The following is a 15,769-nucleotide window of genomic DNA, read 5'->3' as shown; positions in this document are numbered from 1 at the left end:
GAAAGATTCAGTGGCATCATAAATTGTCATGATGATTTTACCTTTCAGTAGTCAAAGAATGAATTTCAGTAAATGCATTCCAAAATGGGGCAGCCCAAGGTATTGTGGTGCCTGAGGTGAGGCACTCAATGCTTCCTTGCCCCATTTCACTAGTGCAGACAATCCTCCTTTCCCCTCAGGGGATGGGGCCGCTCTGGAAACAGCACCTGCTGTGTGCTTGCATGCAGAAGGCTCCAAGTTCCCTCCCTGGCATCTGAGAAAGGGCTGAGAGAGACTCCTGCCTACAACCTTGCAGAAGCTGCTGCCAGTCTGTGTAGGCAATACTGAGTTAGATACAGTAGATCAATGGTCTGACTCAGTATATGGGGCTGTCCTACTTCACCCTCACACAACTACCCTGTAAATTTACCCCTGCTAACTGAGCAAAGAGGCATCTTTCAAAGTGATGATTCTCTTATATTTAACGGGGGGAGAGCAACTGGCCCTATCCAGCCCCAGCACAGCATGCCGCTAGTGGCTGTTGCTGGTAACTGCCTTATGTTTCTTTTTAGATTGTGAGCCTGTTGGAAGTTTAAGGACTTTGCTCTGCCTCTTGTCTCAGACAGTGGAGGACAGACTAGTGAGTCAGAGGGCTAGAGGGTCAAGACACTGGTCACCCATTCTCCACTGCTCTGACACTATCCCTTTGAAATGTAGATTGGTACTCTTAGGGATTAACTTCCTTCCTCTCTCTCTTCCCTACCTGTCCTTCTACCTTGCAACATGGCAAGCTCCTCTCCCTGCACCATGTGTGCAGAGAAGATGCAGAATCCATCTGCATCCAGCTAGATAGATAGATTAGAGATCCTAACTCCTCACTTTCCTATCTAGAATGGAGTTCCTTAATAAATGCCTTATATATTAATTTGAAACTATGAATTGGCTCCAAGTTACTTTACTCTCAGCACACACGCATGCCTAAGCAAATTCCACTGTGTTGTGCCTCTGTGCACTCTGCTATAATGAGAAAGGGATTCTCTCACCACAGAGAATTTCCAACATTGGGGACAGGGGACCATCTTCTTGATGTATTATTTATTTTTCTATGTGAATCACTTTGAGAACTTTGATTGAAGAGCGGTATATAAATATTTGTTGTTGTCATCGTCGTAATAATTATTGAGGGTGGGGGGATCTAGCTTTCGTGCCATGTAACAGTTGATTTTAAGCAGGGTGAGCCCATTTGGGTCTGATAGGGATGTGCCTAAAACCAAGTTGTGAAACTTAGTGCATGCCAAAAAATAAGGGTCTGCATTTGAGGCTCCTTTATACTTGAGGCCCAAGCCAAATATGGCCCTTCTGCCCCACCACCTTCTGATTGGCCCTGCTTGCAAGTGGCAGAGGAGGGAGGGAGGGAGGTTATTATTATTTATTGATTTGATTTCTAGACTGCCCTTCCAAAAATAGCTCAGGGTGGTTTACACAAAGAAATAATAAATAAATCAGATGGCTCCCTGTCCCTGAAGGGCTCACAGTCTAAAAATAAGCATAAGATAGACACCAGCAACAGTCACTGGAGGTACTGTGCTGGGGGTGGATAGGGCCAGTTACTTTCCCCCTGCTCAATAAAGAGAATCACCACATCCAAAGTTGCGGTTGTCAGCAGCCAACTCTTCTCTCCTTGTGCTTCTTGCAAACTTTGCAAGGGTCAAATCAGTCCCAGAGAGCTGTTCTGATGGCGATGGTTTGGGCCTTTTGTCACCCAGCTGGTGCCCCAATAATCTTTTGCGTGAGGCAGGTGCCTCACCCAGGGGTGTAGCAAGGTTGGAGTGGGCTCAGAGACAAGATTTTAAAATGCCCCCCCCCTCACTGAAACTCAGCTCATGAAGTAAAGAAATCTTAAATGAGGTTAAATAGTGGTAACGAAAAGCATAGTGATATATGCTTATATACACACATACACACACACACACATCTAAACCTATGTGCCACAATAGAACATCATCCTAAATTATTTTTTAAAAGGCTTTGTAAATTGTGGACGATGCAAGTCAGTTAATGGTACTTGAGAAAGACATGCTGTTCTGGTAGCTCCAGGTATTAACATTCACATCAATTTCGGAGGATGAATACAACTGAAGGAAGCCCGGGCGGGTGTGTGGTTGGGATAGTTAGTCATGTGACTTGCCTCTGGGGGGGCCCCCAAGGCAGTGGGCCCCCAGACAACTGTCTCCCCTTGCCCTATAATAGTTACGCCCCTGGCCTCAACTTGCTTCATGAAAGGGCCACCTCTGCGTCCAAAGACATATGATTTCTTCACAGAGGCTGTATTATTTGGATTACAGTGATTACATGGAACATAGGAAGCTGCCATATACCGAGTCAGACCTTTGGTCCATCTAGCTCAGTAATGTCTACACAGACTGGCAGCAGCTTCTCCAAGGTTGTAGGCAGGAGTCTCTCTCAGCTCTGTCTCAGATGCCAGGGAGGGAATTTGGAACCTTCTGAATGCGAGCACGCAGCAGGTGCTCTTCCCAGAGCGGCTCCATCCCCTGAGGGGAATCTCTTGCAGTGCTCAAACATCTAGTCTCCCATTCATATGCAACCAGGGTAGACCCTGCTTAGCAAAGGGGACAAGGCATGCTTGCTACCACAAGGCCAACCCTCTATGTGTGGGCCTCCTCCTTGAATATGTAGATTATGTGACCTCTTGCTTCAGTTAAATCCCTCTTCGACATTGGGGTTTGCTCTTTAATCCTCATTCCCAACGCTGACCAGTTTTCAATACTTGTAACAGCATTTTCCACATTAATAACTTGCTGCCCTTGTCTACCCTCCCCAACCCCTGTTTTCCCCATTGTCTGCCTGAGATTGCAAGCTCCTGGGGAGCAGAGACCTATATTTGCCACAGAAAGCACAATGTATGCTGATGGTGTTGTATTAACAATATTGTTATTTTCTTCAAGATGGCATTTTCTTCAAGATGGCAACCTGCATGTAGAACATGCAGAATACCTAAATTTAAATAATAAAGATTCATACAAATGAAATAATTGATTGTGGTAGGTATTAACTTCTAAATAATTCTCTCATTCCAGCTTCCAGTGGCATCTGGTGGGCCGCTGTGTGAAACAGGATGCTGGACTAGATGGGCCGTGGGCCTGATCCAGCAGGGCGGTTCTTATGTTCTTATCTTGCCTACTTCCCTATTATTTTTTCCTTCCCTACTTCTCCCCTCCCCAGAACCTCATTTTCCCAGAACCTCACATGTGCAGGATGGATGGATGGATGGATGGATGGATGGATGGATAGAAAGAAAGAACAAAAAGATAGAACAAAAAGATGATGGAGAAGGAGAAAGATATATCATTTGCAATATCCCTTTAAGCATACAAGTTTAATAGATATATTTGGGGGGGATTATGAATATCAAAAGAGATCACATCTAATGGAGATAACATCAACTGTGTTAATGAGTTCAGTCAAGATCTTCTAAAGACTTCATTGTCTCTGGCTGTAATACATAATTAGCTGTTTACATGTAACTTCAGAGATATCATTAAATTCTGAAGGGCTTTATGAAAGCTATCTTCTTATTTATTTATTTTTTTGAACTATTTATACCCCGCCCCTCCAGTATACTACTGCTCGGGGTGGCTCACGACAATAAAATAGATACAATGTAGAATAAAAGTAATAAAATTAACCAAATTAAGTCAACAAGTTAAAAGTCAGGCTAAAACCACAATCAGAATTAAGTTTCAAATTAAACATTATTTTTAAAGCTAAAAATTGAGAATTATAAAAACTAAAGAACCTACCAGATATAACCATCTTATATATAAGATGGAAGATTAAAAAGCCTCTTTAAAAAGATGTATTTTTAGTTTATAAACAACATGGAGGGAGTGTTACTAGCTGAGCTTATTCTGCCTGGCTCCCAGAAGCCTCCCTATTTACAGCTGCATCTCCAGGCTTGGAGATTGCACTTTTGCTATGCTCAGGAGCTGCACTGCATTGTGAGCTCCTAGTTTATGTTATACATGGGGACAAGTTGCTTTGTTGGCAGTGGACTGGTCACCCCTAGATTTGGGCTGCAAGTAACACAGATTGCAAAGGGGATTAGCTTCACTCCCCTTCTCTCTATGTGGGGGACCCTGCCCAAGCAGACTCCAGAACTAGCTATTGCGAGTTATCTGGCATCCAAGGTCATTTTGGACTTAGGATGAACTCTAAACTTCCCTCATCCTCTCGCAAGAGAGATAACATCTGTTGCTAATGAAGCAATTAGGCTCGGAAGGGAAAGCAGATAAGACAAGTGCAGCAGCAGCCTCCATCACAAAAGGGATAAGTCAGTGACATAACTTGGAAAGTGTGCCTATCGAAACTTTTGATAGAATTATTGGGAGAGTCATTCCCAACAGAGGATTCTTTGACGCACCTGTATGCTCTAGTGTTCATCTCAATCAGCCTTGCATACAATAGGCTATTCACACCCCATCCAACCCAGGAAGGACTATCGGACACAATGCATTCCATGCCGGCCTGTCCAGGCTCTTCTATTCAGCAAACTATGACAAAAGAAATATGCCTCCAAGGCACGTTTTGGGATATAAGTATCCCTGACTCCATGACCCAGTGTGGTCCCTTGTGCTTTATACTGGGGACTCGAAATGCAAGACATCTTGGTGTTCCCCTTTCAATCCTACTGGGGACTCCATCGTGTGCTTCCTTGTGTGTTACACCTGGGACTCCATTGCAACAAGGACTTCAGCAAGACCATCTTCGTGCTGCCACTTCAAAAGAGCCTGGAATCACTACCTGGATTGGTCCGCGTGCCCTTCCAGCCAGCGTCCCTAGCAGGCGTAGGGAGCTGAGTCCACCGAGACACCTATCTCGTGGGCGCCCATCCACCTCGCTGACCCTGAAAGACATGAGTCTCCCACTGCTCTAAGTCCTGTTGCCTTGAGACAGGTACAGTATAGCGGTTGTCCAGCTCTCAGGACCTCAGTCTATCACTTCAATTCAAACTTCTCCCTTCCCCCTCTCTTAGCATCTCTCTCTTGCCCACCTGGAAATTTACACCTAATCTGGAACTTTAAGCTAAACGTGCCTTACAATAGTCTGTTTTTAAACATATTTGTATTGCTTTTACGTTCGGACCACCTCATAACTTAATCTTACTATTTTTATTATTTTTCTTTCAATAAACTCCTTTTGTTAATTAAAACCTCTCTCCCAAGCTGGTTTTCTTGAGTTCAGATGCTCACATAAATTAAAACTGCTTGGAACTCTCTCCCCTTTTGAGCTAAATTATTCTCTACATTCACCCGAACTGGGGTTGCTGACCAAATAACCCCAAGGCAGTTCCATCAACAGTAGGGAGCATAGCAAAGCTCTTCAAGGAGGGTGATCCACAGCCAAGGGGCCATAACTGAAAAGGCCCTATCTCTAGTCCCTGCCAACGGGATCTCTGTTAGTGGCAGGACCATGAGCAGGGCCTGAGATGACGAGTGGAGGGTCCTGGCAGGTTCATATGGGTGAATGGGGTCCAACTGCACAAATTATGCAGTCAAGTTTCACACATTTGGGGAAATCGCAGGAGTCAGCACACCCGCAGTGCAATGGATGAGCCTCACCTTGGGAAAACCTCCTTCATGATCAAGGTGTCTCCCCTGCCAGGTAAGTCCCAAGATATGTACAGCTTTAAAGGTCAAGACCAGCACCTTGAATCTAGCCCAGAAGCAAACTGGTAACCAATGAAACTGCCGCAGGATGGGTGTGATACTGATGAAACAACTTGCACCCATGAGCATCCTTGCAGCAGCATTCTGGACTAGCTGAAGCTGGTCCTATTTCTTCTTCTTCTTGTCCTACTTGTAAGTAGAGGCATCTGGACTGGCCACTGTTGGAAACAGAATACTGGACTAGATGGGGTTTGGTCTGACTCAGAAAACAATTCTTAGATGCAAGCAATTCTTAGATGCAAGTAATGTGGAATATATGACCATGTGGAATATATGACCAAGACACTTTAGCCCTATGCACATGTTATGTTCAACACTCATACAATCTGTATATGGTGTACATAGGTACAGGTCTGTATGCAGGTACAGTTAGTCACATGTTATATTGAACACCACAAGCACAGCAGTGCACTTTCTATCAGTATCCTGCATTTCAGGGGCCTGTACCCATGTTCACTTTTTAAAAGTACAAGTCACACAAAAGCATGTGCATGTGTACAGTTAGCTGAACACAATGACAACACAATTCCCCCTCACCACACTACATTTTGTATCCTGCTCTTCCTCCAAGGAGCCCAGAGCGGTGTACTATATACTCAAGTTTCTCCTCACAACAACCCTGTGAAGTAGGTTAGGCTGAGAGAGAAGTGACTGGCCCAGAGTCACCCAGCAAGTCTCATGGTTGAATGGGGATTTGAACTCAGGTCTCCCGGGTCCTAGTCCTAGTCCAGCACTCTAACCACTACACCACGCTGGCTCTCCTGTCTGGAGAGGGCTTTTGAGTGACCTGCCGCTAAACCATAGCTGAGCTTGGGCTGCATGTGCATTTGTTAATCAGGTTGTTTTGCACTGGAGACGGGGGAGGCTTGTCCATGAAGCGAGGTGAGGCAACAGCCTCAGGGCAGTGCCAAGTACAGGCATCCCACCCCGCCCTCCCACTGCCCCACACCATCTCACTTGCCTGCTGCTGCTATCAGCTCCTCATCACCCCAACTTTTGTTCCCCACCTCCATGTACAGGCCTGGTCCAGCCCAGCCCCCTGATTGTGATGCCGGCATCAGAAGGAGGAGCTAGTCACTCATATCCTCTTTGATCCAAAGTGTGGGTGATCCATGCACCCACACTTTGTGCTGGGGAGGGATGCATGTCTGCCTGGATGCATCCCTCCCCTGCCCAATGTCCAATTGAAAGACCAAGGCAAAGTGTGGGTGCATGAAGCCGCGTTTCTAACACCATCATCATATATCAGACAGTACCAAGTACAGTTTAACAGCAGCCGTTTCCCTAATCACTTCCTAGAGATGTCCCTGATGAATTTCTGCCTGATGCATCTCTAATCAAGGCACATGGGTGCATGGAGCCTCATTTCTAAAGCCATCATCATATATCAGACTGTACAGGATCTTTACAACTTCTATAGCATGCAAGTTAAGATGGGCACCTTAACTTGCAATTTCCATTCATTTTAGAGCATGAGTGAAAATGTAAAGCATCTGAACTCTCATCTTAATCCAAAGGTTTTTGGATTACTGAATGTCTAGGCATTTTTAAAAGGGGAATCTGATTAGACACTATGGGGAAGACAGAAATGCTTATGCAGACCACAAGGTAGAACTTTCTGATGTTGAACACCAAAAACTTTGTAAAACCTTCAACTAAGATAAAGTCACACTCCCCCCGCCCCCGCACCTGGGGAAAAAACAACAATTAAATGAAATTAGTGGATTCAGTAATAGTGACCATGTGATTCCTACTCATGATTATTCAGCAGTGAAGAAGGACACAAGAAGAAGCAGGTAATTTGTGTTCACTTTAAATCTGTACTTCATTTTTTCTTTTTCTTAAAAACAAACTCACACACATACAAACAATGATAATTAAAAATAAATGTTTTAACAACCATGTCCAAAACAACAGATTATCTTCCCAGAAATTTCCCATAAACCTTACAGTTCTCCTGCTTGATTTAATTTCCTTCAAGATGGTGTTAGCAAAATAGCGTACAAGTTGTACACAAGTGATGTCGCCCCCCCCCCCCACACACACACTGCAGCCATTCTCACACACACCACATCCATTTTCTCATTCTCTCACACACACTGCAGACAGACAAGCGCACACGTGCACACACACACACACACACACACTGAGGCCAAGTGGAGCCAAGAGGAGACCTTTGCATCCTAGATAAACTGAATGTGTCTCCTTCCCCGCACCTCCCACTTACACCTGGCTGCATAGAGCAGGGCGCTGGAGTTGGGACGAAACGCACATGGTTGTGAAGAACCAATGACCATCACACACCCACTGCAGCTATCCTCCTGCGCGCACACACACACACACACACACACACACCCTGCAGAAGGAGCCCAGAGGAGCCCTTCACAGCCTAGCTAAATGGAGTGCATTTCCTCCCCTCCGCCTCCCGCTTACACCGAACTGCACAGAGCAGCGTGTTGGTTTGGTTTTGGCTGAAGGTCCGGACAAAATGCACACGGATTTGAAGAATTGACAACCATGGAGTAACCAATGACTGGAGTTGAACCGCACTCTATCTAAGGCAAGGGAGAGGTATTAAAAGGTATAGCTGCAGTGGGTGAAGGAAAGAAGAGGGCAGGGAAGGAAATTGCAGGGCCGTGCTCCCTAGGCTCAGACAGGGACATAGGGACATAGGAAACTGCCATACACTGAGTCAGACCATTGGTCTATCTCGCTCAGTATTGTCTTCACAGACTGGCAGCAGCTTCTCCAAGGTTGCAGGCAGGAATCTCTCTTAGCCCTATCTTGGAGAAGCCAGGGAGGGAAGAAGCTGACTGCCAGGCTGGTTGTGTCCAGTGCTGTAGGCAGTGCAGCTCTTTTAGCAGTAAAGATGCATTTTTCAGCCTCTTGAAACACAACTATGAGGATCAATTGTGAGATAACCATCTATTGGGTCCCAGAGGGATATACAAAAGGCACTTTTCGGGCCTGCAGTCTAAAGGCTGAAACTATACACACGGACTACACAATCATTTAAATACCACTTCCTCAGTCCGAAAGAATGTCCCCAACTCTGTAAACCCCTGTTCAAAAGAGAAAAACTTTAAACTGCTCGATCTAAGCAATTTTTCAACGGATCCTCACCAGATTTTCTGGGGAGGTGTCTCTTGTCACCTACGGAATGTGTGCTGATGGCCAGGCAGATCGGACAAATGGTTTTGATTTTATAAGCAATAGAATGTTCAGGACTTATAATAGTGGAATGTTGAAACAACTCACCGGCCATCACAACGATATTGGCACAAGCAACTGTGCCAGTCTAATACAGAGAGTTCACTTACATATGAATCCCCACCCCCATCCCTTCGCCTCTAAAGGTAGAATTAACCCTTTACTTTCTGGCTGCCATTGCAATTTCCAAATGGGAAAATGGGAGCTGTAGTTCAACTACAGCTGGAGAGCCAAGGTTACCTAGCCCCCAACTGGGTATTCCCTCAGATTTTGATTTTGTTTGTGTGCCAATAGGGAAGCCTGATGACAAGCTGGAATACCCTGTAATTGAAGCTAGTGTTTTTGAATGATCTCACATATCCAGTATCAAATGTCACAGACACAATCATCCTCTCATTTTGCTGGTTTATACTTTGAGGCTTCAGAAGCTCAACCCCATCACTACTTTTAGCCTTATGGGAGGCCTGTTTAATAATCTCCTTAGGGTAACCTCTTTCTTGTAGCTGAAGCTTCCACCTGTTTTCAGTAGTGGCTGTACGGCAGAGCAGGGGGTGGTGGTAAACAACCTGCATGTGTGACTCACTCCCAGTCGCCTCTTTCTGCCTAGAGGAGATGTGCAATTCTCTAGACTCTTATCCAGCTCATGGACTGGGTCACTGATGAAGATTCAGAGAGGTCAAAACCAGTGTTCCCTGTAGCAGGGATTCCCAGATGTTGTTGTCTACAACTCTCCTAATCCCCAGCCAAAGGCCATTGCAGCAGGGAATGCTGGGAGTTGTAGCCAACAACATTTGGGAATCCTTGTTTCAGGGAACACTGATTGAAATGCATCTGGCCTATGGTTATCACGGGCAAACAGCCCATCTGGGGTTTGGATCAGTACTTTCTACTGTTCCATATTTATCAGCTATCTTCAGGTCCGCTGGTTTCATATATTTTGTGTATTTGATATTATATGTTACATGCTCATTTAAAAACACACACACCTTTTGCCATTGTATATTTAGGCAGGATTTTTTAAAAATATTATCCAATTGTTCTGGAGTATTTTATATTATTAATTGAATAAATATTAATGTTTTTATTATAAATTCTTGCCCTGGTGTTGAGTACTCTGGTTGCATTACAGTATGGCACATGAGCAGCTGCTGTCCTGTTGCTGGGAATGAGGTCTTCCACTTTGTTCTGGATTGGTAGAAAAGTGGCATAGAAATATTTTATTAAATGTAATAAATCAGTTTCTCTGGATTATATTAAACCCCTGCTAACTTAGCAAAGAGGCACCTTTTAACGTGGTGATTCTCTTTATTTAGCAGGGTGAGAGTAACTGGCCCTATCCGCCAAAGAATGGGCTCCTTTATACTCTGTGTTTTTGAGTCTGATGGAATAGAAACAGCTCTGTAAAGAAACTGACTTTACAGCTCTACAGAATTATATTGGGTTTTGTACCACTTTAATTGTCATGGTTTCCCCCACCAGAGTATCCTGGGAACTATAGTCTAGTGAGGTGTTAGGAGTCATCTCCTAGAGATCTTGTGTTGTTCCCCACCCCGAGAACTACAACTTTAAAATTTTCCTAGGTAGAGGACATGATTGTTGAAGCAGTTTCTGTTGGAGATGTGACTCCATAGGCAGCGACTCTTAACCACAATAACTCCTATTGGCCACTAGGCACATTAGGAATAAACGTAGAGAGTATAGGACTGCTCCCTTGTAATCTCTCATTTCTGTCTCTGCTCTCAGCCTCTTGTGATTGGTAGATTGATACTCTTAGGACACCCCCTTCTTCTATTTTCTCTCTGTTCCTTCTTCTTCTTTCCACCATGAAGTAACTAGTACAGGGTGCAGGCCTTGTAGACTGCTGGAGCATCCCTTGGAATGGCCATCCCATCCTCTCTTGCCTCGCACTTAGCCCTCTTCCACCATTCTCAGCCGGTTGGGTGCTGTTTTGTTTTTCAGGCCTGCTGCACAGCCATGACCCTATCACCAACTGTTTTCTGCAGAACTACCACTGTCTGGCCTTGACAGCTCATTGGTCCCACCATTGTTTTTCTTTCCACTGCCCTGTGAGAGAAAAGAGTCAGTTCCTCACAGAAACAGGATTAGCTTCTTCAATCTGTGGTTAGTGCTAATGAATACTTATAGTACTCGCTCCAGAAATGTCACATTTTAACCACCAAACCTGATTTAATGTTCAATATTTCTTTGAAAGGTGAACAGCAGTGCAGTCCTTGTATATTCACTGTGAAACCTTTCCAGTAAAACCATAACAAAAAGGCCTCTCTTACTTAGTTGCTCATTATGTGTAGCTCATTTTATGATCTCCTAATGCCCTTTTAAGCATTTTTAACATGACTATTGTAAGTCCTTCCTATAAATCAGCCTCTCGTTTGTGTTTCTCGATCAGCTGTTTTGTGAACATCGATTAGCTGATGCAGCATAGGCTAAGGCAGGCTGCAATGGGTATTTTGATATCACTGTTGGTCACATGGCAATATGAGCTTATGTTATTGAACTCCACCAAGGACACTCTTACTATAAATCACTACTTTTCTTGGCTCAGTTTAAGGAAGTAGAGACTTGAGACTTTCCCAATCACCTCTTCCATGTATTTTGCCATGAAAACATTGACTTAAACCTGTGTGCACTAGTCAAAACGGACACAATATTACGTAATAATAATAATAATAATAATAATAATTTATTATGTTGTTTACACACAGTCTACCAGATGTTATGGACTGGATTTGGTACTTTAATTATCAGGCCCTTTCCAAGGGTCTAGGATAACCAAAGAAAAATTAAAGATAGTGTCATAGTATTTGTGTTGTCCCGAGTAGTGTGGCCTTCTGTAGCTGATGTGTTGTAATTTTATCAATCCCCAAGGTGTCGAGATGGTGCTCAAGTTATTTTGGTACTACACCAAGGGCACCAACAACTATTGGCACCACTATTGTTTTCTTTTTCCAGAACTGCTCAATTTCAATCTGAAGGTCCTTGTATTTAGTTGTTGTTGTTGTTGATATTTATTAACATTTATATCCCACTCTTCCTCCAAGGAGCTCAGAGTTATTTTTATCCTCACACCAACCCTGTGAGATAGGTTAGGCTGAGAGATACATGACTGGCCCAGAGTCACTCAGTGAGTTTCATAGCTGAAAGGGGATTCGAACTTGGGTCTTCCTGGTCCTAGTCCAGTACACTATGCTGGCTATCTATGCTGGGTATCTATACTCAGGTACCAAAAGTATCATTAAGAAGTGTCTGTAACCCTACGCTTGCATTAGTTGGAGTTAGCCTTCCTTGGAGATGGAAAATTATGTTTATAATACTCACAGGGCCATCCTATAAAGATCTACTTGGAAGAAAGCCCAATTGTGGCCAATGGGGGCATACTCCAAGTTAAGTGAGTATAAGATTGCAGCCTCAGTTAACAAGAAAACTGAAATGAAACTCAATTGGCAGAGACTGCAGTTCTCCAGCAATTCCACAGGAGAGGCATCCCAAATCCATCGCATTGGATGTCACTGTATCAAGGAAAGAAACAGGCTGACAAGCAAGCGGAAGATATGTATACTGGCTGACATCCAGGCGAACAAACCACAGGGGCTATGTGGGAAATGCCATTGCTGCTGCTGCTGCTGCTAACTTCAACTAATACAGCACTGGCAATTTCGTGGCGGGTAAGGAGGTGAATTTGGACAACCTCTTCTTCCTCCGGGAGTGCTCTCTGGCATTCAAAAATATATTGCTGACAGTGAACAGTCCTCAAGAATATATTTTTGAGTGGCAAAGAGCACTTCCAGGGGAGAGGAAGGGGGAGGTGGTCACAATTGTCCCCCCATGTGAGTTATGGTGCCACATTAGTCGGGAACTCAGCAGCGTCACTGGTGCTTCTTATATGTGGTGTTAATCTGACTGAAGCTCAGTGGCAGAGCATCTGTTTTGCATGCAGAAGGTCTCAGGTTCACTCCCTGGCACCTCCAGGAAGGGCTGGGAGAAACTCCTACCTGCAACCCTGGAGAGCCACTGCTAGTGGAGAGCCCCTGGTGGTGCAGTGGTAAAACTGCCGCCCTGTAACCAGAAGGTTACAAGTTCGATCCTGACCAGGGGCTCAAGGTTGACTCAGCCTTCCATCCTTCCGAGGTCGGTAAAATGAGTACCCAGAATGTTGGGGGCAATATGCTAGATCATTGTAAAACCGCTTAGAGAGCTCCGGCTATAGAGCGGTATATAAATGTAAGTGCTATTGCTATTGCTAGTGAGCTGGTCTTGTGGTAGCAAGCATGACTTGGACCCCTTAGCTAAGCAGGGTCTGCCCTGGTTGCTTATGAATGGGAGACTAGAAGTGTGAGCACTGTAAGATATTCCCCTCAGAAGATGGAGGTACTCTGGGAAGAACAGAAGGTTCCAAGTTCCCTCCCTGGCATCTCCAAGGTAGGGCTGAGAGAGATTTCTGCCTGCAACCTTGGAGAAGCCGATTCCAGTCTGTGAAGACAATACTGAGCTTGATAGACCAATGGTCTGACTCAGTATATGACAGCTTTCTGTGTTCCTATGTTCCTAGTCAGAGTAGACAATAGTGAGCTAGATGGATCAATGGTCTGATTCTCATGTTCCTATGTTATCACTCACTGTATAAAAGTTGGGTCCTCACCCCATCTTCTTCCATGAAGGATTGCTGTTTTTCTACCGCATCCTCCCTCCTCCACCTGTAAGCTGCAACTGCGACAAGCTCAGCACATTTTCTCCAAGCTCTCCAAGCTTCCCTCGCGGTGGTGGGAAGGACACCACAAGGCACGTCAGCTATTTCCGGGCACATCTGGAAAACGTAGCGAATGGGGTGGCAGGGAGGTACACTGCCGCCCCGATGGACATTTTGAAAAACGAGCGCTGGTGGCGGAAACACAGCAGGGGGAATAAGTGCATCCTCCCCCACCCTTAAAGCTCACACCCCACCGCCGTCAAACCAGTGGAACCACCCACCATTCAAACCGGTTCCGTGCACATCCCTAATGCCAATAACCAAACTGTTGATTCGCCTTGCGCTCTGGAAATTTTGTTTGTCGAGACACTATTCAATTACACAGGTTTGATCTGCACAACTTTGTGATTCAGAAGGCTAAACACAATGCCATAGCCATGTGTTGTGGTAACCCAGATACTTGAAACCCCCATACCTTTTGCAGTCCCAGGCAAGCAGCAAAAAATGTTTTTCATCTGCCTGGCAGGCCACCATCCATAGTTGGTGGACTGCATTCAGCTTAGTGGATAGCGAGTTGTGCATACCTAATACAGATTCTAAGGAGAGTCTATCCTTCTCAAAGCTACCGTTTTACAGAATTTAACAATTAGTTATTTGTTTTATGTTAATTTATATTTATCCCACCTCTTCTTGAATGCCTCACGGTAACCTACAAAAATCAAATTAAACAAACAACATTAAAAACAAAAGAGGAACAAATACAAACAAGAACACCAATAAGAGCGGCAAGCCAGAGGGTGGGGAAGAGAGAAAGCATGAAGGGTGAGGGATGGGCCCGGCCCTATCAGCGGCCTGAGGGGCTCAAGTGGCCATGGCGGCAATGAGGAAGGACCTGGTCAACCGCTGCTGCTGCGGTTGGGAGGAGCAGGGTTTGAGTGAGGGTCAGGAGGTCTCTGGGGATAGGGGGCTATAGCTTGGATGATAGGCTTCAGCTGTGACCAAGAGGGGGGAGGGGGAGGGAGTAAAGGGATGGAGGAGTGACCAAGTGGGGTGAGGGGGTGGAACAACCGGATTGAGGAGGAGGAACAGGAGAGGAGAGCTGGTTTTGTGGTAGCAAGCATGACTTGTCCCCTTAAGCTAAGCAGGGTCTGCCCTGGTTGCATATGAAAGGGAGACTAGAAGTGTGAGCACTGTGAGATATTCTCCCCTCAGGGGATGGAGCCGCTCTGGGAAAAGCAGAAGGTTCCAAGTTCCCTCCCTGGCTTCTCCAAGATAGGGCTGAGAGAGATTCCTGCCTGCAACCTTGGAGAAGCCGCTGCCAGTCTGTGAAGACAATACTGAGCTAGATAGACCAATGGTCTGACTCAGTATATGGCAGCTTCCTGTGTTCCTGTGAGTGCGGCTCAGGTGAAGGGAGAGATCTCTGTGAGGGGTATTGTGGCAGGGGGTGAAGGGAGCACTCATGTACTAGCACGCAGATGCTCTGCACAGGTTAAGCTAGTTATTATTATTTTTGTACTGCAACTGACAGTTGGAGTCGGTGGGTAGACCAGTCCTCTGCTCTGGACTTGGTTCATCAGTCTGCCTCAGAGGACTGATCTACCTGCCGTGTAGACCAGTCCTCTGAGTTGGGCTGATGTGCCAAGTCTGGAGCAGAGGACTCGTCTACCTACCAACCCCAATTGGTAGACCAATTCTCCCCAGAAAAACAGCCCTCCAAAATGGTGCTCAAAACACTCAAAAGTTTGTTTTGTCAAAACAGCTGGCTTGGCCACTGTTTCGATGAAACATTTTGAGCATTTTGCATTTTGTTTCAAGCTCGAAACAAAATGCAAAATCCATTTCGTGCACATCCCTACTTGCCACCCTACTGGTGCCCCAGCAATCTGCCACCTGAGGCAACTGCCTCAACTTGCCTCATGAATGGGCCATCCCTGTTTTTGCCTCTGGAACCAACATATTCTGAGGTCAGCTGAACATCTAAAAGTATTATTGGATCCTAAAGGGATCAGTTGACAAAAGCATGCTCTTTGTTAGCCAAATAAATAGGTACAATGTATGAGTTCTGAAGGAACTCAAATGTGAAATTGCTGATCTCCTAGCAAAAATATGTTACTTGTCCCTACAA

At 45.2% G+C, this 15,769-nt stretch overlaps 1 pseudogene; it reads right to left on the bottom strand.

Annotated features, from left to right (window-relative positions):
* Window positions 1-5,523: 5,523 nt before the first annotated feature.
* Window positions 5,524-5,669, bottom strand: LOC128341410 (uncharacterized; annotated as a pseudogene).
* Window positions 5,670-15,769: the final 10,100 nt, after the last annotated feature.

Source organism: Hemicordylus capensis, chromosome 1 (assembly GCF_027244095.1).
Source record: "Hemicordylus capensis ecotype Gifberg chromosome 1, rHemCap1.1.pri, whole genome shotgun sequence".
NCBI classification, from domain to species: domain Eukaryota; kingdom Metazoa; phylum Chordata; class Lepidosauria; order Squamata; family Cordylidae; genus Hemicordylus; species Hemicordylus capensis.
Note: the sequence above shows the minus strand (reverse complement) of the source record. Positions and strands in the feature narration are given on the sequence as shown.